Source organism: Mustela lutreola, chromosome X (genome assembly GCF_030435805.1).
Source record: "Mustela lutreola isolate mMusLut2 chromosome X, mMusLut2.pri, whole genome shotgun sequence".
Lineage (NCBI taxonomy): Eukaryota > Metazoa > Chordata > Mammalia > Carnivora > Mustelidae > Mustela > Mustela lutreola.
In genome coordinates, this window is record NC_081308.1 from 17584194 (window position 1) to 17611457 (window position 27264).

The 27264-nt window shown below is 41.1% G+C and overlaps 1 long non-coding RNA gene across 1 annotated transcript; it reads left to right on the top strand.

The window, feature by feature from the left end:
* LOC131822072 (uncharacterized) lies at positions 1 to 25972 on the top strand. The gene is made up of 5 exons (XR_009350085.1): positions 1 to 2925; positions 14679 to 14782; positions 17085 to 17160; positions 24185 to 24311; positions 25568 to 25972. It is a non-coding gene; the product is annotated as an uncharacterized LOC131822072 (long non-coding RNA).
* Positions 25973 to 27264: the final 1292 nt, after the last annotated feature.

Here is a 27264-nt window from a genome sequence, read left to right on the forward strand (position 1 = left end):
TTATAAGCCTTTGTACATCTATTTAATCTACTTGTTCTTAACAATTACATTTAGATTACCCACAAAACTTTATGAGCCATTGGACAAAGTCAACCATTACTCTGGGGTTTTTTGGACAAATTTTCCAGCAGAAATGACAGACTTATTTGACTTTCAGTGAATACAGGCAGACTATAAGTTTTATATTTAATGCTGTTAACTCTAAAAATGTGTATTTTAATTTAATCAACAACCTTAAATTAGCATTCATATTGAATACTTCCCCAGATTATGTGAAAGTGAAAAACATTTGGGTTAGTTTTTGTCATTCTGAGTTTTATATGCCTAATCTTACAAGCTCTTGCCTTCAAACTGGCTACATACATCCCTTTTACAAGTTAATTTTAGCAATACTGTTGGGAGTTAGTTGGACAGGTAGGTAGTCAGGGCCAGAGTCCCCAGCAAGAAAATATGGAGTCAGGACAGCTAAGATAAAACACTAACATCTCATTTTACAGCTTAGACAGGACCACACTAGCATTCTGCTTTGCAGCTTTTGCAGAAATGACTTCAGCAAAACGTCCTAAAATAAGGCAATTAACCACAAAGCATTTGTCTCTATTACAGGCAAGAGGCAATTAAGACATAAGCCTCCAGATGTGAGCAAAAAGGACCATCAGCTCAGAGACATTAACCTAATAGGTAGACAGATATGTGGCCAAAGCCCTGATTGCTTAAGAAAGTTCTGCAAGGAGCACCTGGGTGGCTCAGTGGGTTAAGCCTCTGCCTTCGGCTCAGGTCATGACCTCAGGGTCCTGGGATCGAGCATTGGGCTCTCTGCCCAGCAGGCGCCTGCTTCCCCCTCGCTCTCTGCCTGCCTCTCTGCCTACTTGTGATCTCTCTCTGTCAAATAAATAAATAAGATCTTAAAAAAGAGAGAGAAAGTTCTGCAAAAGAATTCATAAAAATCCTTAACCTTAGAAACTCTGAGGGCAACCCTTTTGGGCCCACTTCTCCGGTTGCTTTATACTCTTGTTCAACAAACGTTGCTTTGCTGCCCACCACTCTGCATCTGGTCTACCTCTTCATTCTTCGAAGCAGTGTGACCCAGAACCACAGGCACTAAGGGGACAAAAATCATATAATATTTACATGAACAACCTATATACTTTTTTAAAAGACTATTTATTTATTTGACAGAGAGAAACACAGCGAGAGAGGGAACACAAGCAGGGGAAGTAGGAGAGGGAGAAGCAGGCTTCCAGCGGAAAGGGGAGGCCAATGCAGGGCTGGATCCCAGGACGCTGGGATCGTGACCCGGGGCCAAAGGTAGATGCTTAACAACTGAGCCACCCAGGAACCCAACCTGTATACTTTGAGCCTATGGATTAGGCTGGAGTGCTCCCCGTAAGTCTTGTAGGGAAAGGGAAGTTACAACAGGCAGGTGAAGCTGGGTTTTAAGAAGGGGCCTTTACAGGGCACCTGGGTGGCTCAGTGGATTAAAGCCTCTGCCTGCAGCTTGGGTCATGATCCCAGGGTCCTGGGATTGAGCCCCTCATTGGGCTCTCTGCTCTGTGGGGGGCCTGCTTCCTCTCTCTCTCTCTCTCTCTCTCTTACTGACTACTTGTGATCTCTGTCAAATAAATAAATAAAATCTTAAAAAAAAAAGGGGGAATTTACTTTGGATGTGGATTTATTTTTTTCTATTTTTTAAAAAAGATTTTATTTATTTATTTGAGAGAGCTAGAGAGAGAGCACAGGTAGAGCAGCAGGCAGAGGGAGAGGGAGAGGCAGGCTCCCTGCTGAGCAGGGAGCCCGATTCGGGGCTTGAGCCCAGGACCCTGGGATGATAACCTGAGCCGAAGGCAGCTGCTTAACGGACTGAGCCACCCAGGTGCCCCTAGACATTTATTTTTAAGTCATAAGTCTAATTTCTGTTGTTTCATCTTGTCAAGGAGATCCCTAAGGCTAGCCACTATAATAATAAGACAGTTGAGAGCTGTCTATTAAAAAAATGTTCTTTTTTTTTTAAGATTTTATTTATTTGACAGAGAGAGACAGCGAGAGAGGTAACACAAGCAGGGGGAGTGGGAGAGGGAGAGGCAGGCTTCCTGCTGAGCAGGGGGCTCCATCCCAGGACCCTGGAATCATGACCTAAGCTAAAGGCAGACGCTTGACAACTGAGCCACCTAGGCACCCCTAAAAAATGTTTTTAATATAACCAATTTAAAGGCTCCATCCTTCAGCCATTGATGAGTAGGATGTATTAATAAACCAATAAGCCTTAACAGTTTAACTGGAGATACAAGGCATCCAAAGAGGGGTTAGATGACACAGCATCCGTGATTCAAAAGTTAACTTCTAGAATTCATCTGAGAAAGCAAAGGCCTTTCTTGCATATGAGGGAAGGATGCTGTAGGGGAAACAGTCTCTGGTCCTCACAAAATCGTGAGATGCCTTCAGTTAGAGACCTGGTCATCTGTGACATGGGGCAGGTGTTACTGGAATGGGACTTTCCAGCACTGACAAGCAAGGAAGGTTGAGATGACAGGGTTTCCTCTGGGCGGGAACCTCTTATGACAAACTTCCCACGGCCGGACAGAGAGAGCGAGCCTTGGATCTCCGTGTATTTGACTGGCCACCCACTGCACTCAAGAAAGTGCACCCTCTGAATGGTGGAGACCAAGAGAATATTCTCACTGCTCACAAAGCAAGGCTCTTAAAAGAGGACTTAAACTACCTCCATTTGACCTCAAACTTTCTAATTGATTAAGTTCTTCTTTCCTGTTTTATCTCTTAACTCAGGCAAAAGACCTTGTGGGCAAAGCACTCCTGTTGGGAACCAAAACTACTTCAAGCAAGAAGGACTGTCCTGAGCCAGCAAGACCCTGCCCGTGCTTGACTTACAGGACAATGATCCACTTGACCTTCACTGCCCGCCTGCAGGTACGGACCACCTTTGCCCCACATTTTCCTGATGTAAACCTGGAAGTATTTTTAGCACTTTGGTGATAGTCTCTGAGATGCTAATCCACTGTCTTCTTGGTGTTGGCCTCACTGAAATAAATTCCATTCTTGTTTCACCACCACTCCCTTCTCTGCCTTTGGATTTTCAGTGGCAAGTGGCCAAACCTGTTTGTTCTGTTTGGGAGCCCCGGAGCCAGGTGCTTTTGCACTCCTGTGCCCCGGCTATACTCTTAGACATAGAACACGTGACTGGGCACCTGAGTGACTCAGTTGGTTAAGCATCTGACTCTTGATTTCAGCTCAGGTCACGATCCCAGGGTCATGGGATCCAAGCCTATGTTCAGCCCATGTTGGGCTCCACACTCAGCAGGGAGTCTGCTTGGCATTCTTTCCCTCTCTCCGTCTCCCACTCATGCTCCCTCTCCCTCTCAAATAAACAAATAAATCTTTAAACACACACACACACACAGAGGACAAGAGGGAAAGGACAAATCTCTTACATGCACATTAACAGCCTTGGCTAGGCTTTGGGTCTCTTGGAGCCACAGCCACACTAATACTTAGGAGGGAAGTGCAGTGAGGTTAGGAATTATGTGTTGTTTTACAGTATATCTCATTGCATGGGTGTTTTCTTGAGGTTCAGGGGTGACATAGTGTTGATCTAACCTGTTCTGTGACAACTTACTGGAATCTTCTTGAGGTGGTAAACACTCTAACAGTTTTTAAGTGTTTGACTTAAAACACTTAAAATTTTGCAGCTTCGGCTTCCAACACGTTCCTTAGCAACAGCCTTTACCTCAAGCGGGCATTAAGGGACACTGAAGACAAGACAAAGGGAAACAAAAACCATCTCTGGGAAGAAATGGATCAGGGACCAAAGAGTACTCTACCAAATATAGCCAAAGAGTAACCTAGCGCAAGGAACTGGTTCCATAAGTATTTTCTCCTGCTAATCTAAACTTAGAGAGAAAAAGGCCTCTCACCACTCTGGTTCCATTTGCCTCCCCAGACAGCAATTCTAGGAGACGTACGTGGTAAGAAATCTTACCTGCTACTGGCTGAATGTCAGATGTCCCAAGGGTCTCTCAGGGTGACAGGTGCTCAGCGAATGCAAGTTTCCTCCAGATTGCATCAGCTGTTGGCGAGGAGGAATTTCCTCTGTCTTTCAAGACCCTCTAGCTGGGAGGTGCCTAGGTGATGCAGTTGATGAAGCACCCTACTCTTGATTTTGGCTCAGGTCGTGATCTCATGGTTGTGAGATCCAGCCCAGCACCTGGCTCCACACACAGCATTGAGTCCACTTGAGAGTCTCTCTCCCTCTACCCGCCCCTACCCTGCTTGCTCATGGTCTCTCTCTCAAGTGAATAAATAAATATTTTTTATATTTTTATTTTTTTATTTTTTTTAAGATTTTATTTATTTATTTGACAGACAGAGATCACAAGTAGGCAGAAAGGCAGGCAGAGAGAGGGGGAAGCAGGCTCCCCACTGAACAGGAGCCTGATGCGGGGCCCGATCCTAGGACCCCAAGATCATGACCCGAGACGAAAGCAGAGGCCTTAACCCACTGAACTACCCAGGTGCCCCAATAAATCTTTTTTAAAAAGACCCTCTAGCTCATGTCAAAGTGACATGAGACAGATCAGTAGAAGAAAGTCAAATTTAATAGTAAATGTACAGTGTATCCACACAGATAGAACATTTGAGTTGTTTCTACTTTTTTACTAAAAAACCATTAAAGTCATTTAAACTTTTTTGCTTAGTGATTAATTTTCTTATACCAATCATGTCCCTAAGATAATCTCTTAGAAAGGGAATTTCTGGGTAAACAGTTTTGATTATATGAGTTTATAGGATTTTGCTTGATTTCTTTCTTTCTTTCTTTTCTCTTTTCTTTTCTTTTCTTTTTTTTTTTTTTTTTTTTGAGTCCTTGGTGGGTTCAAATGATTTATTTTCTTATGCTGTTATAGTCATGCAGCAAATGATGTTTCATATCCTGTATTATTTTTAATGAAAATACTTCCCCATGTTATCACATGTGTTCTGTAAAACAATTTTTAAGCTTATTTCTTTTAGTAATCTCAGTACCTAACGTAGAGCTTCAACCCACGACCCAGAGATTAAGAGCCAGACAGGTCCCCAATTTTTAATATTGTTATGTGGACGTAAAGCTGAGTCAAGTTAGTCAATTTAATCTACTATTTTAGTTGTGGTACAGTTAGATATTTTCTACTTTTTCACTGGGGTAAAACACACTTTTAGGAATATCTCTTTATAGAAAGGCTAGTGTATATTTAGGATGACACTTCAGGGTAAATTCTCAGAAAAGGAATTACTGCCTCAAAGGCCATGGATATTTCTTTTCTTCTCTCTTTCTCTCTCTCTCTCTGTAAGCTCCATGCCCAGTGTGGAGCCTAATGCAGGGCCTGAGCTCAGGGCCCTGAGATCAAGACCTGAGCTGAGATCAATAGTTAGTGCCTAACCTACTGAGCCACTCAGGCACCCTGGAAGTTTCTGAGGTTAGTTGATAAATATTGTCAAACTGCTTTCCAAACTAGTTATATCAGTCTACATTGTAATGTGTCATATCTTACATAGGTTAGATATTAGAACAACCGGATGAGCTACAGAACAACTTTCCTTAGAGATCTTTAAAAACAAAATAAATTTGGGGTGCCTGGGTGGCTCAGCTGGTTAAGCAACTGCTTCAGCTGAGATCATGATTCCAGAGTCCTAGGATCGATTCCCACATCAGGCTCTCCACTCAGAAGCAATTCTACTTCTCCTTCTCCCGCTGTGATCTCTCTTGCTTTCCCTCTCTCTCAAGTAAATAAATAAAATCTTTTTAAAAAAGAAGAAAAGAAAAGAACTTTCCTGGGGTGCCTGGGTGGCTCAGTCAGTTTGGCTTACGTCATGATCTCAGGGTGGTGGGATTGAGCCCCACATCAGGCTACACACTCAGCAGGGAGTCTGCTTCTCCCTCTTCCTCTCGCTCTGCCCTTTTCCCTGCTTTCTCTTTCTCTGTCTCTCTCTGAATCTCTCTGAAATAAATAAATAAACCTTAAAAAAAAAAAGAAAGCAAATTTCCTTCTCTGTGTTGCAGTTTAAACTTTCACAGACATAAGAAATGTATGCCATCTCTCAATTAAAAAGAAAAGATGTTTAGGGGCTGCTGGGTCGCTCAGTCAATTAAATGTCTGACTTCTGGTTTTCAGCTCAAGTTATGATCTCGGGGTCCTGGCATCGAGCCCCACCTCAGGCTCCCCGCTCAGCAGAGAATCTGCTTGCGGATTCTTTCTCTCTCTCTTCCCTCTGCTCCTCCCCTCAACTCACATGTGTGTATGCTCACGCTCTCGCTCTCTCTCAAATAAATATATAAATCTTTTTTAAAAAGACATATAAATTACAAACACCAGGAAGGTTAACATGGACTTGGTGTTCTTGACCTGCTCTCTTATATCAGATCTTAGATTTGGATTGTGACTTTCTTTCCAAATAAAATGTTACCACATTATCTGTATAAGCAAAGTGGGTATCTATTCTATGGACAGGGAAATACTGAGACACAAAGAAAGTTTTTAGGGGTGCCCAGGTGGCTCAGTCAATTAAGCAGCTGCCTTCAGTTTGATCATGAGTTCAAACTGGGTCATGAGTTATGATCCCAGGGTCCTGAATCCAGCCCCACATCAGGCTCCCGGCTTAGTGGAGAGCCGCTTCTCCCTCTCCCTCTACCTGCCACTCTGCCTACTTGTGCTCTCTCTCTGCAAATAAATAAATAAAAATCTTTTTTAAAAAAGTTTTTAAATTGACTTTCCTATAGTTGTATAATTTACACTAAATTCACATCTATAGTTTCATGCCTTGGTGAGAAATCTTTGCAATGTTAGTAACATTCAGGTTCACCTCCAGACGGACTAGAAAAACAACAGGTTTTTTTTCAAAGATGGAATTCCAGGAAGGAAGGCTCCATCTAAGTTCCATCTTTACATGAAAGAAAATATTATCACATCAAAAGAAGGAATTTCTCCTACAAAACAAGTAATACAGGGGCCCTCGCTGACTCAGTCAGTAGAGCATCTGAGTCTTGATCTTGGGGTCATGAGTTTGAGCCCCACATTCAGTGGAGAGATTACTTGAAAAAACACTCAAAATAATAATAATAATAATAGTAATAATGCATACATACATACATAATACAAGCTAGACTTCAACCTAATATTTTGCAGTGTGTAAGAATCAAGGTTTCCCCTGACAGTCTCTTAAGATGACTTTAAAATGATAATAATCTATTTTTCCCTTATCAAGAGCCATTTTGTGTTATATTTTATTTAATTTTTAATTTTATTCATTAAAGATTTTTATCTTTATTTATTTTAGAGAGAGAGCAGGGGAGGAGCAGAGGGAGAGGGAGAGAGAGAATCTTAGACTCCCCACTGAGTCCAGAGCTCAACACAGGGCTGGATCCCACAACCCTGAGATTATGACCTGAGCTGAAATCAAGAGTCAGATGCTTATCTGACTAAGCCACCCAGGCACCCCTTACTTAGTTTTTTAAGTAAACTCTACTCCCTACATGGGGCTTGACTCATGACCCCAAGGTCAAGAATCACAGGCTCTATTGACTGAGCCAGCCAGGCAGCCCTTTTAAGCATTTTAAACATCAAAATGCTTGGTGTAGGCCAGAGTTTCTCAACCCTATTAACATTTTGGGTCAGGATCATTCTTTCTTTTGGGGAGCTGACCTGTATATTGTGGGATGCTTACCAGCATCCCTGGCCTCTGGCCCCCAGATGCCAGCAGCACCCTGCCCCCTTCCCAGTAGTGACAATCAAAAGTGTCTCTAGACATTGCCAGATGTTCCCTGGGGGACAGAATTATCCTGGTTGTGGTACATATGGTATATTTAATAAACTCTGGTTACATCTAGATGAATGACAGATGGAAAAGGTGGACAGCTTGGATACTAACATCCTTTAATAGATATTTTCATATTAATTTCACTTTTTCAACTTGATCTAATACATTTTAGAAAAATTATATGCCTTGTCAAAGCAAATGGAAAATGGGAGTCAGTTGCTAAGTGTTCCAAATCTGTAAGTAGAATATGTGTGTTCCAAATAAATTACAGTAAATCTAAACATTTTTAAGGGTTTTATTTATTTTTTTGAGAAAGAATGAACACAGCAAGGAAAAGGAACAGAGGGAAGGGTTGAGCAGGGAGCCCAACGTGGGGCTTGATCCCAGGACCCTCGGATAATGACCAGAGACAAAGGCAGATGCTTAACTGACTGAGCCACCCCGGCACCCCAAATCTAAAATTTTAATGAAGAAAGTTTTCTAGCAAAATGCTGGTTAAAAACAATGTAATTCATAATATAATTATCTATAATGTAATTCATAATGTTATGAATAACAATTTTTTTAGCAAATGGCCTTTTCTGTTTCATTAGGTAAAATACCAGGTCAGATATCTGGGTTTTCTTTTTTTAAGATTTTAATTAATTATTTGACGGAGAGAGACACTGTGAGAGAGGGACACCCAAGCAGGGGGAGTGGAAGAGGGAGAACAGGCTTCCCACTGAGCGGGGAGCCTGATGCAGGGCTCACTCCCAGAACCCTGGGATCATGACCCGATCCAAAGGCAGCCGCTTAACCACTGAGTCACCCAGGCGCCCCATCTGGGTTTTCTAAGACATTTCAGAAACAATTTCAAAGCTGCTTTGTTTATGAATTCTACTTTCAATCTTGAGAATTCATATGGCATTTCAAATAGGACAATTCAAAATTCCTGTTACAATCAGAATAAATGACACATTTGAATTAAATCCTTAAGAAGAATCTCAAATAATTAAGATTAGCAGTCATATCTTTGCTCTTAAAGTTTAAACCAATTATTTTTGAATTATATTCTAATAATTGTGCCAATAAATTTAGCCAAAAAATTTTTCTAACATATATTTTCACTGTGATAGTATGTCTTTTCTTGGACATTATGAACAATTATTTCTGACACCATAAAACTTGACATGTTACCAGGTCAACCCTCAGGGCTCTGTGCTGGGAGCCTCCCTTTATCCCAATGTTGAAAGGACTTTCTCATATGCTTATGTTCAGTAACATGCCTTCCCAATATCTGAGGGAAAATTGGTAAATATTTGGTATAAAATAGATTTCTCTGGATTATGTTTAAAATCTTGAATCAGTTAAGATGCGTTTGCCTATGAATAAGAATATCCAACTAAAAGTGGCAGTATAACAGGAAGTTTCATTGTCTTACCTAACAAGAAGTTTAGAGGTAGACAGTCATCCCAAGCTAAACAGTATTGTTAATGACCCATGCACTTTTGTCTAGTGCTTAATGGCTGCAATATGGTTCCACAGCTCCTATAGCCTATGAAATGACAGGAAGGAAGAGTGGGAAAGAAAGCTCTCCTTGAATATCCTGCTTTCATCAGGATGGAAAATCCTTCTAGAAGCATCTAAAGAGAGTGCTGCTGAAGGCCTCACTGACCAAACCTGGTCCACATGGCCTGGCTACCTGCAAGGAGAGTGGGAAAGAGAGTATCTGGCATTACTATCCTCTATTGTAGGATGCAGACCCTTCCAGAAGGTAAAAGAGAGAGAGGAATAGGTTTTTGGTAGACAACCAAAAGTGTGTGCCATTTCATATTTTGGGAGAATGTTCCTCAGTCTAAAAACCTGCGATGTTACCAAAGCTCTATGAGCATTCTAAATAGCTATGTCTTCTCTATATTTCCCATTTTTAAAAAAGATTTTATTTGTTTATTTGAAAGTGAGAAAGAGAGAGAGGGCGCATGTGAGGTGGGGTTGGGGGGAAGGGCAGAGGGAGAGGGAGAAGCAGACCCCCTGATGAACAGAGAGTCCACACGGGGCATGATCCCAGGATGGAATCATGACCTGAGCTGAAGGGAGACAGACACTTACCTGACTGAGCCTCAGTAGCTCACATGTAGGCAATCTACATGTCTACTGCTCTTTGGGCCATTCAAAAAAGATTAACACGAGCATCTGGCTGGCTTTCACTAGAGTGTGTGACTCTTGATGTCAGGGTCATGAGTTCAAGCCCTGCATTGGGCATAGGGCTTACTTAAAAAAGAAATTAGGTTTCCAGAAATATGTAATTCTAATAGAAATAATGTTAAATAAACCTCCCCTTGAAAAAAAAAATCACCACAAACATTTGAACTACAAACCAAGAAAATCTATCAGACTGACACTGCCTGCTGTCACGCTCTCCAAAGATGATTTAAGCTTGGCATCCAGAAATCTCAACTGGCTGGCTAGCCTCAGAACTCAGAAACTGGTTTATAATTTGATCCAACCATTAACCATTCTTTTTCTTTTGTTTCCATAGAAATGCCTCTTATTTAAAACCTGATTGCTTGGGGGCGCCTGGGTGGCTCAGTGGGTTAAGCCTCTGCCTTCGGCTCAGGTCATGGTCTCAGGGTCCTGGAATCAAGCCCCGCATCGAGCCCCGCATCGGGCTCTCTGCTCAGCGGCGAGTCTGCTTCCCCCTCTCTCTCTGCGATCTCTGCCTACTTGTGGTCTCTGTCTGTCGAGTGAATAAATAAAACTTTAAAACCTGATTGCTTGAACCATAGGCCTAACTTTGAGAACACAATTGCATCACTGCCTCCTGAAATGAGTTTAAATGGACTAACTTATTGCAGGGGCTGGTTCAACAAGACAGAATGATCTACCTGATTAAATTTTCTATGTAAAACTTAGGAGAAGTTTCAGAGGAGGAAACTAGGGCCAAGGAATTATGTCCCAAGATGGGCCACTTTGGCATTAATGTTAGTTTGAGTCAAAAGCAATCAGAACCCACCACATTCAAGAAAAACTCTCTACCTCTCCCTCAACTGCTTGTTGGTCCCAGGAAGAGAGCTATTTACAAAGATTCCTCTCTACCCAAGAGACTTCACCAAATAATAGAGCAACTTTGTTTTCCAAACACCTCTCATCTTTCTGCTAATGGTTTTCTCCCCTTTGTATCCAGACCCCTACCGGGCTCCTGAGCTCATTTAAGGCTCTTGTTCCTTTACTATCGGCCTTGTCTGTGGATTCCCCATACTCATGAAATTAAATTTGATTTATTCCTGTTAATCTTTCTCATGTCAGTTTGACTCTTGGTCCAGTTGGAAGGACCTTGAAGGGCAGAAGAAATTTTTCCTCCTTGACACAACCTTTCAAATTTATTCATGATATACCTAGTTGGGCTAAAAATGTAGCTTTCTTATTTCGGTAAGTTTGCCCTCATCGACCTTACAAGCTCTTGTATTCTGTGTGGACACTGGTAGGAGGAAGAAGATCAAGTCTAATTTATTTACCTGAATTCAATCCTGTAAAATGTCTTTGTAGGTAAAGAGTCTCTACTTGGATGACTCAGTGAAGAACTCAGTCCTTCAGATTTCCTCTCTCCCTCTACTCCTCTCCAAGAAGACACTCAGGTGTCTGAGCGAGGGGTATGGCTGTCGTGACCTCAAAGAGGCAAAGGGCATATGTTAATCCTCCCAAAGAAAAGCAGAATCCAGATGGCCCCACTTCTGTCTTCTGCTTTCCCAGGAGCCTGGCTAACCTACTTCCTGCCCCAGGACTTCAGCCTGGAAGGAGGAGATCGGGATAATTATGTCTTGTGACCTTCCTCCCGAACTCCACTCCCCCCCAACCCCGTTTCCCTGTAACTGATCCACAGTTGCTTTTCCCCTCATTCTTTACAGCCTGGGGGGGGGGGTCTCCCTTCTATTGTGCACACAGACCCTATGTATTTAAAAGAAAGCTTTGTCATTTAGAAAGCCCTTTCCCCCAAAAGCCCGAGTTTTCTGTACATTGTCTTATTAAAAAGAGGTGAAGGGCCTCTCTCTTATGAGAGCACCTGTCCATCCTTCCTTCCCTGGGACAGTAAAGTTGATGACTCTGTCAGAAGGCTAGCAGGACCTGGGATTTAAGGGGGGGGGCAATCAAAATGCATTGGTTTGGTACCTATAAAACATGTCCCCCAGGGAGACAGGTGAAATTGCATGAACTAAAGAAAGGAGATTCATTTCCTTGGGTGTATTGTAAACACCATCTCTTTTTCTTCATAGAGACAAAGTATAACGTTCAAAAACATGACCCTAATGAAAATATAGAATGAATACATGTCACAGGTTTTATGCATTAATGAGAGAAGCGGGAGAATGGTAAATATGGTACAAAGGAGAATTCAAAAGACAGATGTATATGTTCCTAAAGGAAAAGCATGCTGAAATTAGTTTACTAAATTAGAAGCAAAATAGGACAATAAATCCAGAACCTCTGCACAGAAATCTTTTGTATCGCTCCTGGACAAAAATCTACAAGTTAACATGTCTGAGCTTTAACCAAGCAGCAGTGCATTCCTCTCAAGAACTAAATATTCCTTGAGTGGGGCTGTTAGATAAAGGCCTTGAAATAAAGCTTTAGTCCAATGTTCAAAGGACAAGCAGTCATTTTTTTCCTTTGGTTCCAATGTTAGGTAACTTTTCCTCACATAATGAAATGTTGCATACATCCCACTCACCTTAAGGGTTATAAACCCAGTACAGTGGGAGCTGATGAAATAAAGGGCCATGAATGGATTTATAAAGAGCCTATAGAAATAAGAGATGTGATTTATTTAAAGCAAGGCCAGTTTTCTGCCTTAGAGGTACACGTGAAGAGGTATTTTTAAAAACCTAAAATTGTGAAGTTGCTCCAAACCTGCAGGTTTTAGAGATATCTTTTTAGGTACAAATTACCCTTTCCTTAGAATCATAATCTAGATATATTTAATTATGCATAAGTGATTCCATTACCAAAGCAGATTAATCTGGTTAAAGGAAACCATAAGGACATGTGATTATTTTTCAATCATATGTTACGTAGGTTACTATAGCCCATGTAATGTATGCTAGCCTATTCGTTTACTGAAGTGACAAATATTATTTCCTCAGTCAAGCATATTCAGAGTTGGCTTAACTTTAAGGAATTTAGCACAGTTCACGTATCAACCACTCTTCAACTGATAGTAGTTTCCAAAACAGACCTGATTTTTAAAAATTCCATAACGGCTCATTTGTAATACCATCCTCCCTATTCGAATGGTTGGTGAAGTATCCTCTTGGTTAGAAAGCAATGAAAGAAAATGAATATTATAAAAGAACAAAGCCTACTCTGAGTAGCAGTTTCCCCCATGGAATTTCATTTTCTGAGTAGAGCACAAGATCATCTGATTAAAAAGCTCAAATTTTCTAAAAGTTTCTCTTGATGTCTATGGTGTGTGTAACATGAGCACGTTTCCATATTAAGGTTATTCAGCTGTGGAAAACACAAGAATGCACGCAAAGCTTTTCCTTTAAAAGTTGAAGAAATCTAAGACCACACATTGGTGCAGCAACGAGAAATCTTTAAATGTTGGTCGCCAACTGCTTGGCAGTGGGTTTTGTTTGGTTGTTTTGTTTTGTTTTTCTTTTGTTTTTCTTTTAGTCTTGCAAGAAAGCAAAGACAAACGTTTTTGAAAGCTCTCTAACTTAAAGGCATGACCAAAGCTAAGAAATTTAAGTAAGTGTGTGACAGAAATGCAGGAACATAGATTTTTGTTGGCTGATCCTAATAGATAATTAATCATGTTCCTGACAGGGTGGAATGCAGATTTGCCTGCTATTTGCAGAAACTTTAGCAGGCAGGCTAAAAATACTGGACTCTAGAGTGGCTTGAGGAGCTGTAAGACAGTGATTTAAAGATCTACAGAGTTCTTGGACCAGTAAAGTTCAAAATAAAGTTGAAGGCCAATATGGTGTTAAATCATTTTGGCAAACAATAATATTGGGGGGAAAATCTTAATATTTTCACTTTGTAATTGACATCTAATTATGAACTAGTCTCAAAAAAAACCATTTGGGGGTTAGGTTTGGGAGTTTTTTGTTTTTTTTGCTTTTTGAGGCTAGTTCATAATTGGATTTACAATTATGAACTATTATTTACAATTTACAAATATTTACAATTATTTACAAAATAGTAGATTTGGGGTCAAGATATCTGTAGGGTAACTTAGGTTCTTTCTCAAACCTTTCATTAGTGACTAATAAGCACGCTAAAGTATCTGCCATCCATGACTGATCGAAACAAATGCTACTCCTGAGAAAGGGGAGTGTGATGGGATTGGACTTTGGCTCTAGATTAAGGTCTTGGTTCTTTAGAGTTCTTCTTAGAGATCATCTTGTCTTAAGGAGGATTTTTCTCAAAAGGTGAGGAGATGGGAGATTTCAACATTGACCAAATTCTGACTGGGGCATTTATTTGGCTTTCTTCTGACCTACATGACCCTTAAACAAACAAAAAACAAGTCAAATTCCTTGAATGTCCATTACTGTGCTCTGGGGCAAAATTTCTCAAACTTAAAGTCTTAAGAAATAGAGCTCGAGAACTTACCCAAAAGGCAGACTTCTGGGTTTAGGACAGTAGGTTCTGAATGAAGTCTGAGATGGCAGCTCTGGAATCCCAGTTTTTTAATGCATATAATGTGATTTTGATACACATGGTCCATGGACTCCCATCTGAAGAAACATTGTTCTAAAACTCTAAGGAAGTCACACGTCCAATTTCAATAATGGCACACTAGCTAATTCAGATCATCCTTCCTGCTGAACATAATTTACTGACAATATTTTTAGAAGCATAAAAACACTAACAAAATATTGACAAATTCCTAGGGTGAGACCCTGACCAGGATGGAAGTCCAGAGGAGTGAGCCTGGTCATTTTTGGACGTGTTCACCTTATGGACATTAGCCGATCCTGAAGAGACAATTGAAAGGGTAAGCTGTCTTTTTATCAACCTTTATGGGATGAGCAGAACAAAAGTCAGATCACAACCTGACAAGGGTGGAGACCTGGTAAACCATTTCCCATTCCACACGCACACATTCCCCCAGAAGGAAAGGTGAACTGGAAGTGGCTTGCTTAAAAAAAATCTCAAATCTTGATCGTGAACTAAAGTGATCCTGGAAAAAAGCAAATGACTATTTTGTCTAGAAGGAAACATCAACCTGGGCATCCACTTTTTCTATAAACTATTTTTCTACCACACAATTAAAGATAACTAAGCCTTAATAGGAGATGGAAAACCATAAGCCACAACCACCAGGAAAAAATTAACAGCAAAACAGACTCCGAGGAACTCCATATACTGGGTAAATTTAAATGATCATTGACTATGTGAAACAGTTGTTATGATGTCCAGTGGAAATAGATATTTAAAATGCCTGCCAATGATAGCCTAAAAGGTTAAGAGGAGGTTAAATCTTTATTTCTCACATTTAGAGGGGAGGAAAAATAGCAGTTTGCATTTGATATTTATAAGTGAAGTGTGCATGTTGTAACTAGGATAGCCACCAAAAGAGTACATGATACCTAAACTACACGAGACTTTAAAATTTAATGATAAAAATCATCAATCCAAAAGAAGGCAAGGAAGGAAAGAAAACAGAACACAGGACAGAAGAAGAGTCGTGCATAAGAAGATGGTAGATTTGAATACAATTATACCAGCAATTACATTGACTGTAAGTGGAAGAAGTTTTCCAGAGAGAAAACAAAGATTGTGAGATGAAAAACAAACAAACAAAATCCAACTATGTGTTTAAAGAGCTATATTTAGGGGCTCCTGAGTGACTCAGTGGTTAAAGCCTCTGCCTTTGTCTCAGGTCATGATCCCAGCGTCGTGGGATCGAGCCCTGCATCTGGCTCTCTGCTCAGCAGGGAGCCTGCTTCCTCCTCTCTCTCTGCCTGCCTCTCTGCCTACTTGTGATCTCTGTCTGTCAAATAAATAAATAAAATCTTAAATAAATAAATAAATAGCTATATTTAAAACATAATGATATAGAGAGGTAGAAACATTTTCCCCACAATGACTAATGAAAAGGTTTACCTATATTAATATCACACAAAATAGACTTCAAAGCAAAAGGCATTATTAGAAATAAAGCAAGTAATTTCTTTTTTTTTAAACATTTTTATTTATTTATTTAAGACTTTATTTGAGAGAGAGAGACGGTGAGAGAGAGCAAGAGCGGAGAGGAGAGGGGGAAGCAGACTCCTCGCGGAGCAGGACTTGGGCTGAAGGCAGACGCTTAACCAACGGAGCCACCCAGGAGCCCCAGAGCAACTCCTTTCTTAAGAAAAGATTCAATTTACCAGGAAGATAGAACAATTTTACATTTCTATGTAGGTAATATCATGGCTTTAAAATACATTAAATAAAAATTGATAAAACAACAACAAGAAGAAGACAGTTCTTAGTTATAGGGGGAGTTTTGTTTTGTTTTGTCTTTGTTAGAAAGAGAGAGAGCTGAGGGAGCACAGGCAGACAAAGATTGGCAGGCAGAGGCAGAGGGAGAAGCAGGCTCCCCACCGAGCAAGGAGCCTGATGTGGGACTTGATCCCAGCATGCTGGGATCATGATCTGAGCCAAGGCAGCCGCTTAACCAACTGAGCCACCCAGGCATCCCATAGTGGGAGTTTTTAATACAACTTTCTTATTAACAAGTAAACCAACAGACAGAAAGAACAGGATCCTCTCCACAGCCCATGTAGTTATGACCATGTAGAATAATGAACAAGGACAAAGCTAAACTCCAGAGAGGACAAGGTTCAAGACATTCCTCCCAGAATGCATCACCAAGGTCTGACACAAGGACTTCCTTTACTCCAAGACAGGGAATCTGCCTTTCTTGTTCAACACAATATATCATTGCTATGAACCTGTGACTGCTAAATGCTTTCCACTCTTCCCCTTACAAAACAGGAATTCTCACTGTAGCTAACCTGTTCCCACTCCACATTATATACTGAGAGTTGAGTAATGGTGGAGGAATTACATTCTGTTAGATATACTGCTGGTGCTAGACCTGATGGAGAGGACCAAACACTACCCAGAGATGCTAAACTTTATTTTACATTCAATGAATGGATTATACTTTGGGCTATCTCTTTAGGGGAGAGATGAATGCATTCTATGTGTGTAAATAAGGGTGTGCATGAATATTTAGATAGCCAGGGCTTTGGAAATGTCAGTTCGCTAATTGTTCCCTGTATCCATTTTTGCTTTCTACATTTTAGTATCAGGGCCTCTCTGAGTGTGAGCTTACCATCTGGCTACCCGGCAAGATACTACATTTCCCAGTCTCCCATGAAGGTAGGTGTGGTCACATGACTGAGTTTGGACCAATGGGATGTGAGCAGAAGTCATGTGTATTTATCTTTAATAAAGATGAAGTTTTCCTGGAGTACCTAGCTGGTTCAGTTGGTAGAGTACTCTACTCTCCTGGTTGTGAATTTGAGCCTCACATTAGGCATAGAGGTTACTTAAAAAATTTTTTTGAAAAGGGGCGCCTGGGTGGCTCCGTGGGTTAAGCCTCTGCCTTCAGCTCAGGTCATGGTCTCAGGGTCCTCGGATCGATCCCCGCATGGAGCCCTACATCGGGCTCTCTGTTCAGCGGGGAACCTGCTTCCCTCTCTCTCTCTGCCTGCCTCTCTGCCTACTTGTGATCTCTCTATGTCAAATAAATAATAATAACAACAACAATAATAATAAATAATAAATTTTTAAAAAATCTTTAAAAAAGATGAAGCTTCTTGCCTGGATTCTCACCGCCACCACCCCCTGCTGCCCCAGTTGAAATGACAAGGATTGGAACGATTCCTTGAGTCCTAAGTGGGATGCTGAGAACCAAGAGCTGACCATCAGTCTAGGTTCCTGTGTATCCTTAATGTAACAGAGCTGGCCTGTGGGCCCTGAACTGTTACATAAGAAAGAAAGAAGTTCCTGTCATGTATCAGCTGTTGTACTTTGGGGTTCCTTTGCTACAGTGATTTTGCTTGTATCCTAAAGAACACAGAGATGTGTTACCGAGTAGCAACGGTCAATGGGAAAGGTGAGAAAGAGGAGGAAGCAACTGTTGCAAACCGTAATAGCAAGCTCAGGACTCAGGACTGGGTTTGGTGAGGTGAGGCTCTGCAGAGGGGCCGGATGGGTGGTGCTATTGGTAGGGGGCAGGGAGGAGCTAATTGAATGGCTTCAGCTACCTCATGTGATTTTTATAATTCTTTATCTCCAGGAACAAAAAATAATTCTACATCTCCAGGAGTATCTTTCTCCAGAATTCCATGCTCTCATTTCCAAGGGCTGGCCAGAATTTTTCTCTCTGGAGGTCTAATAGGCTTCTCAAACTCAACATTTCAAAGCCTAGCTTTCTTCCCCAGAGAGCCTTTTCTTCTGGTTTTCCCTATTCTGGTGAATATTTGCTTCCTTAATACCACTCTTCACTCAGGTGTTCTCACTAGAAGCTAGGGTCACCCTAGATTCTTCCTTCATCATCACATCCAGTTTCTCATGAGATCATTTATTTCCATTCTTTTTACTCATTTGACTATTCTTTCTCATTGCCAGCGCCTTGATTTGAGTCTCCATTATCTCTTACCTCAAATATTGCAGGATCCTCCTTTCTAACTGATCTTTCTGATTTCAGTTTCCCCTTTACTTCTCATTGCTCTCAAGGCTGTTTACCCAAAACACAAACTTGACCATGTCACTTCACCTGTTCGTACACTTTCTCCCATTTCCTATAAGCCAAGGAGGCCAGGCTTATAAGAAAGATACTGTACAGATCTGGTACCCTTTGACCCCCTGTAAAGCCCTTCAGTGCACTGTGGGCACTAAGCACACTGGGCCTTGGCAGTGTTCTCTGCCTAGAAAGTTCTTGTCTTGTCCTTGCTTAATGGGCTCATACTTAGTCTTCAAAACTCAGCTTAAATATGGCTCATCAGAAAATGTTTCCAGGACCCTCTGGTTTAGTTGCTTAATTAGTCCCATCAATAACTGATAAGTGAATGAATTAATTAAAGATAGAATACTAAGAACTGAATGCCAAAGAACACACCTAGCAGAAAATCAGACAATTTCAGAAGTATAAAATTTTACAACTGAAAAGAAACTTAGAGATTTTATTTTTTTAAAGCTTTTGTTTATTTATTTGAAAGAGACAGAGAGTGAGAGAAAGAGGGTGAGCTGGGGGATGGGGGAGAGGGGCAGAGGAAGAGGGAGAAGCAGACTCCCCACTGAGCAGGGTTAGGGTTATGTGTGGGGCTTCATCCTGTGACCCTGGGATCATGACCAGAGCTGAAGGGAGATGCTTAACCAACTGAACCACCCAGTTGCCTTGGGAACTTACAGATTTTAAAGATGATCTAAATGTGTTTATAGATGAGGTTCAGAAAAATTACATGACTTTCCCAGGATCGGAGAGCAGAACTAAAAATAAGACATGGGTTTTTTGGTTCCATTTCTCGTTCTGTTTTTCCCACATTTTGCTGTGAAAGTGTTAGAGAATAATTGAAGAGAAGGGTTTGTATGGAAGGTTGAGTTTAAAGGTTTTGATGTTTTGGCTTGGGGACTAGCTTGTATTTGAAGTCAGATATGGAATGATCAAAATGTCAGTGTAACCTTGTCACAGAGATAATTATCTAAATTATGGGCAGTGTTCCCAGAGAGACAGATAGAGATCCTGTGTACATACCAATGTGGACATCAAAAACCAGAGTGTCCTGTTCAAGGGCTCTAAATATTTTTTGACCCAGCCAGGGGCCCTTTCAGTCTGGCTTCTCAGAATAATGTCTGGTTTTTATTTTTATTTTTTAAAAGATTTTATTTTTAAGTAATCTCTATACCCAGTGTGGAGCTCAGACTTAGAACTCCAAGATCAAGAGTTGCCATGCTCCACTGACTGAGCCAGCCAGGTGCCCCAGAACAATGTTTTTGGATGCATAAAACATCTTACATAGGGATACAAAGGAAACCAATTGCATTGAAAATATGGTTACTGAAGTATAAAAATGTATAAATATGTGATATATGTAGATCTTTATTTAATCCACTAAATACAAGATCTAACAGCAATCTAATAACTACCATGATTTTGATGTAATATTGATCATAAATGATATTTTAAGATATCTGCAAGAACAGTCATGTGATATGAAAGTACTTGTGATTTCTACTAGTGACAAGTCACAGTTCCTGCTAGCGGGATTGCGGTTTGATACTTATATTTGCAACTGAAGGAAACACTTTTGGTAGGGTTCATTGAAAAGGAAAAGCAGATGTTTTTCTTTAAAAGTCACTGATCTGCCAAACCTCAGGTTAATAACCCCTGGGTCAGTCCAATCTCTTCATTTTAAGATGAGGAATCTTTTATCTGAAATACGCTCAATGAGCTCAAATAAAATTAATTCAAAGAAAACCATGGGTCATGATCTCAGGGTCCTGGGATGGAGCCTCATGTTGGGCAGGGCTCCCTGCTCAGCAGGGGAGTCTGCTTCTCCCTCTGCCCCTCCCCCACCTTGTGCCCTCTCTCTCTCAAATACATAAATAAAAGCTAAAAAAATAAAAACACTTAGGGCACCTGGGTGGCTCAGTCATTTAAGCCTCTGCCTTCAGCTCAGGTCATGATCCCAGGGTCCTGGGATTGACCCCCATGTTAGGCTGCCAGCTCAGCGGGGAGCCTGCTTCCCCTCTCCTTCTGCGGCTCCCCCTGCTTGTGCTTGCTGTCTCTCTGTCAAATAAATAAATAAAACTATCTTTAAAAATAAATAAATACAATTTTTTTAAAAAGGAAACCATTGGTAGAGTCTATGCCGTTGGCCTCTCTCAACTCAGCATAACTCCTTTAAGGAACTTGGGTTAAAAATAAACACCTGGAAAAGGGAAGTTGCCCTCAAACAACTTCAGCTTTTTAAAAAATTGAAGTATAATTAAAATATAATGTTACATTAGTTTCATGTGTATGGCATAATGACTCAACAATTCTACACATGGCTCATTGCTCGCCACAGTAAGTGTGGTCACCATCTGTCACCAAACAGCGTTATTATAATATTGTTGACTATATTCCCCATGCTGTACTTTTCATTTCCATGACTTATTTTTTTTTTATAACCGAGAGTTTGTACCTCTTAATCCCCTTTATCTATTTTACCAATTCCCTCTACCCCTCTCCCCTCTGGCAGCCACCAGTTTGTTCTCTGTATTTAAGAGTCTATTTTTGGGGGTGCCTGGGTGACTCAGTCGTAAAGTGTCTGCCTTTGGCTCAGGTCCTGGGTTTGAGCCCTGCTCAGCAGGATCCTGCTTCTCTCTCTCCCACTCCCCCTGCTTGTGTTCCCTCTCTCGCTGTCTCCCTCTCTGTCAAATAAATAACATCTTTTAAAAAATAAAATAAAAGGAACCAGGGATCCTCGGAGAAATGGCCAACTTAGGATAGGATAAGCCTGGATCATCTTGTGCCATCAAAGAAGGGATGCTCGAGAAATGGTGCGGACATGTTACTAGGTCACAGAATACAGGTCAAAACACTGAAACAGTTTGAGCATAAACATAAATAACATTAAGGGTTATATTTTATTGAATAAGGTAAGAATATATGAGTCCACATTTAAATGAATGAATGAAAAAACCACAAGTAAATAAATATGTGTGTGATAAGTTCCAAGGCAAAAATATATTTCTTGCTGTTGCTAGTACTCAAAGAGGCTTGAAAGATACAGCGGCTCAGGATCTCTGGATGGCAATAGTTCAGTTCAAGGCTAGACATTCTTTTGTTTAACAGGGCATTTTTGAACACTTCTTTTAAAATATTATTTTATTGTTGTTATTATTATCGTTCAAATGTCCAAAATTTCAGAGGTGTAATTAGGTGAGTCGACATATAGCACATGAGTGGAATGGCATAAGAATAAAAGAATTATGTATTCAAGACGTATACACTAGTACATTTAATAATCTAATACATGATAAAGGAGTTATCATAAATCAATAAGTTGTTTTGCTACATTAAGTCAATTATTTGGTTTCAAAATGTTTTTTTTTTTAAGATTTTATTTATTTATTTGACAGAGATCACAAGTAGGCGGAGAGGCAGGCAGAGAGAGAGGAGGAGGCAGGCACCCCACTGAGCAGAGGGCCTGATGTGGGGCTTGATCTCAGGACCCTGAGATCATGACCTGAGCTGAAGGCAGAGGCTTAACCCACTGAGCCACCCAGGAGGCCCCAAAATGTTTTTTTAAAACGTTTTTTACTCCACGCCTTACAAAGTTTGTTTTTATTTATTTTTAAATATTTTATTTATTTGAGGGAGAGAAAGCACACACGAGAGAGCTAGTCGGGGAGGGGCAGAAGAAGCAGCAGACCTCCTGTTGAGCAAGGAGTCCAATGCAAGACTCAATCCCAGGACCCTGGAATCATGACCTGAGCCCAAAGCAGGCACCTTGACCTACTGAGCCACCCAGGTGCCCTGAAAATGTATTTTTTTAAAGTCGAATTAAAAATAACCAGAATAAGAGCCCTTAAGCAGCAGACAGAGCTGGGAAATAGATGTATATATACATATGTGTGTGTATACACACATGTACACACATATGTGTTGAATACATACATGTATCTGTACCATTTCTATATCTAGCTATCTCTACATATTAAAACTGATATCTTTGGGGCACCTGGGTGGCTCAGTGGGTTAAAGCCTCTGCCTTTGGCTTGGGTCATGATCCCAGGGTCCTGGGATCAAGCCCTGCATCGCATCGGGCTCTCTGCTCAGCAGGGAGCCTGCTTCCTCCTCTCTCTCTGCCTGCCTCTCTGCCTGCCTCTCTGCCTATTTGTAATCTCTGCCTGTCAAATAAATAAATAAATAAAATCTTTAAAAAAAACCCACAAAAACTGATACCTTTGGTTCCAATCCAACACAGCAATGTTCAGTCTGTTCCTCCCCTTTTCCATAATGGTTTCTACCTTCTCCAACAATGAAAATCAGGATCCCACCATTCACAATATATTGACTTACTCGATTAATTCTAGAATGCATAGAAAGTAGTTTCAGAATTGTGATCTCATACCTGTGCTAAAAGGATCTTCTTACTAGAGTTCAATATTTGTCTGGAGTTCTTTTTAGCTTGAGAGCATGTAGTCCAAATTCTGAATATCAGAATTACTTGGATTAATGACCCCTTCCCCGATGGGACTATGTTATGCGTTTGAAAAATGCTTCTGTTCGGGCGCCTGGGTGGCTCAATGGGTTAAGCCATTGCCTTCGGCTCAGGTCATGATCTCAGGGTCCTGGGATCGAGTCCCGCATCGGGCTCTTTGCTCAGCAGGGAGCCTGCTTCCCTCTCTCTCTCTCTCTGCCTGCCTCTCTGCCTACTTGTGATCTCTCTCTGTCAAATAAATAAATAAAATCTTTAAAAAAAAATGCTTCTGTTCATTTGTTTGTATTTGATTTGAAGATTCCCCTGAATTGTTATTTTAAGCCACTAAATTCTGGAATGGTTTATGTCGCAACAGTGGATAACCAGAGACCACAGCATCACACCATGAGACACATGATGTCAGTTTGTCCTGTTATCCATGTCGAAAAGTTGGATCATTTGGTTCAGGTCGCATCTCCCAGATCACTCCATTATAATTAATAAGTTATCCCTGGGGTGTCTCATCTTGCTACGTGAACGTAAGAGCACCATAACTGCGATAAAAGGACCCTACTTCAGAGTTAGATTTTTCTCTGTGGAAATAGTGGCCTTGATGCCATAGGAATACAGAGAGAAAGCGAGTGCCTTTGACTGATTACCCAGCAGGTGGACTCCACGGCTTGCAGAGAAGGTGGAAGTCCAACTGTGATGAAAACACTTAATTCTATTTGTAGTTCAACAGAGTCTGTGCTTGAAACAGAATGCTACAAACTCTGTGTAGGTTTGCCAACTTGTGATTCTGATCCCGAATCACGAGATTGGGAGAAAGAAACGAAGCAAAGAGCTGTCCTTTTCTTTCAGGCTTTTCATAAGGTGTTCGGATGGGACGCCCACTGAGGAAGAAGTCTATTAAGGACACTACTTCTCACTTTCAGAGCGATGCAGTTGATTCCTAGATGGGACGAAGGTCCCACTTTGTAAAGCTAGTCTGGTCTATGTTGCCTTCTTGGTTATGTCTTTTGATTTCTGCTTTGAAATCCATTGTCTGATCATATCCAAGCGCTTAAATCATGGTCCTTTTGTATTCCAAACTTGCAAGCGTTCATGGCTTTATCCCTGGTGCCTAGGTTGGCACATAGTAGGGGCTGTGTGCGTGCACGCGGAAGTGAATACATGGGCGTTCTCATTCTTGTCCTCATTCCTCACAGGTGACAGCCTGCCCAGTCTCCTGCTCTATGCTGGGAAGTATCCTAGGCATTGAACCGCAGAGGTTAATAAAACAGAGCCCCTGCTCCAAGGGCTCGTAGGCTAGCGGGCAAGAGAGAAACATAAACAGTGAGTAATAAAATTTGGGAGGGGACAGGGACTGATAGAAATATGCGCTGCATTTGTTGTTGTATGTACAAGGCATTGTCATTCAGTTTATTCACAGTTTGGGCACATGGAAGGATTAGTGCAAAAAACCCACAGAGGCAGTGGAGAAGCAGGCTCCCCGCTGAACAGGGAGCCCGATGTGGGACTCGATCCCAGGACCCTGGCATCATGACCTGAGCCGCCGAAAGCAGCCACTTAACTGACTGAGCCACCCAGGCACCCCGTCTTATCAATATTTTCTACAAGTCAACAGGCATATATGTAACTTCATGATGTCTCAGCTCCAGCCAATAGTAGTCATTAGGTTAAGGTTACATTTCTCTGGATCTGCCCTAGGCAGTATGGCAGCCACTAGCCACGTGTACTGAGTACTTGAAAGGCTAGCGTGCGTATGATCTCCCTGATATGAGGAAGTTGAGAGGCAATGTGGGGGGTTTGGGGGGTAGGAAAGGAATAAATGAAACAAGATGGGATCGGGAGGGAGACAAACCATAAGAGACAACCTCACAAAACAAACTGAGGGTTGCGCACGGGGGAAGAGGGAGCAGTGGTGGGGTGACGGACCTTGGGGAGGGTATGCGCTATGGTGAGTGCTATGAAGTGTGTAAACCTGGCGATTCACAGACCTGTACCCCTGGGGCTAATAATACATTATATGTTAGTAAAAAAATTTAAAAATTCAAAAAAAAAAAAAAAAAAGAGAAGGCTAGTGGGACTGAGAACCTCAAGTTTTTTGGGTTTGGTTTTTTGGCTTTTTTCTTTTCTTTTCTTTTTTGATATCATACGTATGCCTCTCACCATAAATGATTTATTTACTTATTTTTATTCAAATATAATTACCGTACAGTGTTATATTAGTTACAGGTGTACAATATGATTCGACAGTTCTCTCTATTTCTCAGGGACCATCACAGAGAGTGTCCTCTTAATCCCCTTTATGTATTCCCCCCCACCCACCCGCCCACCTCTCCTCTGGCAACCACCAGTTCGTTTTTTGTAGCCAACAGTCTGGGGTTTTGTTGGTTGGTTGGTTTCGTTTTGGTTTGGATTTGTCTCTTTTTCTCTTTGTTCATTTGTTTTGTTTTTAAATTCCACATATGAGTGAAATTATATGTTGGCTTTCTCTGACTGACTTAGAATTATACCCTCTAGATCCATCCATGCTGTTACACATGGCAATATTTCTTTTTCTTTTTCTTTTTTTTTTTTTTTTTAAGATTTTACTTGCTCATTTGCCAGAGAAAGAGAGAGCACAAGCAAGGGAGCTGCATGCAGAGGGAGAGGGAGAAGCAGGCTCTTTGCTGAGCACAGAGCCTGACATGGGGCTCGATCCCAGGACCCTGGGATCATGACCTGAGCTGAAGGCAGATGCTTAACCGACTGAGCCACGCAGGAGCCCCTTCTTAGCTTTTCTTAAGGTGAGTTCAGGAAATCTTTTAAGTTTTATTTTAAAATTGAAATGGTGTAAAATATTTTTCCATGAAACTCAACTGCATTGTTTAAGTAGGACTGCATTTCACTTTAACTGTTACAGCTCATAGACATTGCCGTACTGTAGGCCTGTGCTGAGTACCTGAGTCATCTCCAGTATGACACAAAAACACATCATCACTCTAGTTAGTGTCAAAGGTCTATTCAATTCAGTAATTCAGTAAATTCCTATGCACTAATTTAACACCAAAATGTGTTTACTTGAACCTTTTGTACAGATTTTACCATTTACAGGCATACCTGGGTAAATCATAATTTGTAACTAAACTGATTTTTTTTTTAAGAGAGGGAGAGAGGGGGGTGGGGGGGACAGAGGGAGAGGGAGAAGGATGCTGAGCGTGGGGCTTCACTAGGGGCTCAGTCTCACAACCCCAAGATCATGACCTGAGCTGAAATCAAGAGTTGGATACTTAACCGACTGAGCCAGTCAGGTGCTCCTAAACTGAAATACCTCTTTTTTTTTTTAAAGATTTTATTTATTTATTTGTCAGAGAGAGAGTGTATGCACAAGCAAGGAGAGCAGCATGCAGAAGAGAAGCAGGCTCCCCGATGAGCAGGGAGCCCAGTGCGGGGCTTGATTCGAGGACCTGATCTGATCTGAGCCAAAGGCAGATGCTTAACCGACTGAGCCATCCAGGTGTCCCCAAAATGAAATACTTCTTATGCTTTCGATTATAATAGAATTAAACTATTTTTAAAATAGTTTTATTTATTTATTTGACAGAGATCACAAGTAGGCAGAGAAGCAGGCAGAGAGAGAGGAGGAAGCAGGCTCCCTGCTGAGCAGAGAGCCCGATGTGGGACTTGATCCCAGGACCCTGAGATCATGACCTGAGCCGAAGGCACAGGCCCTAGCCCACTGAGCCACCCAGGCACCCTGAATTAAACTGTTTTAAAAATAAGACATAAGTATGGTCTAATTTTAAGTTTAAACTGAAAGCATGCTCCTGAGGCAGAATTGAGTGGAGATGGAGATACTCGTATGGTACCAGAAGAAGAAGACAGAGATTTGAAGTAAGTATGTTGTAAGTGTCATATAATTTGCTGTAGCCAACCAAAGCAGAAAAGCTGTTTGTTGTATAAAAATTGAATAAAGATAATAAAGTGAACAATTAATAATGGACTTTTTGGCAGATACAGAGTGAATTTGATGAGAATAATCAAGAAAAAAAATCAATAAAATTAGTTGCCTACATTCAAAATTGAACGTACAATAAAAATTGTTTCAAAAATGATAACAGGCTCTGAACTTGCCACTTTGGCGGGTTTGATAATGCCTTGGATCTCTGCACACAAAAGAAAACCTGTTTCAGATTGCTCAGTCCTCTGAAACAACGTATGAAACCATCATGGATACAGTTGTTAAAACTATGCAGCATATACAAGTGCTGTGACTCATCACCAGTGGTTACAGAACCGCTGA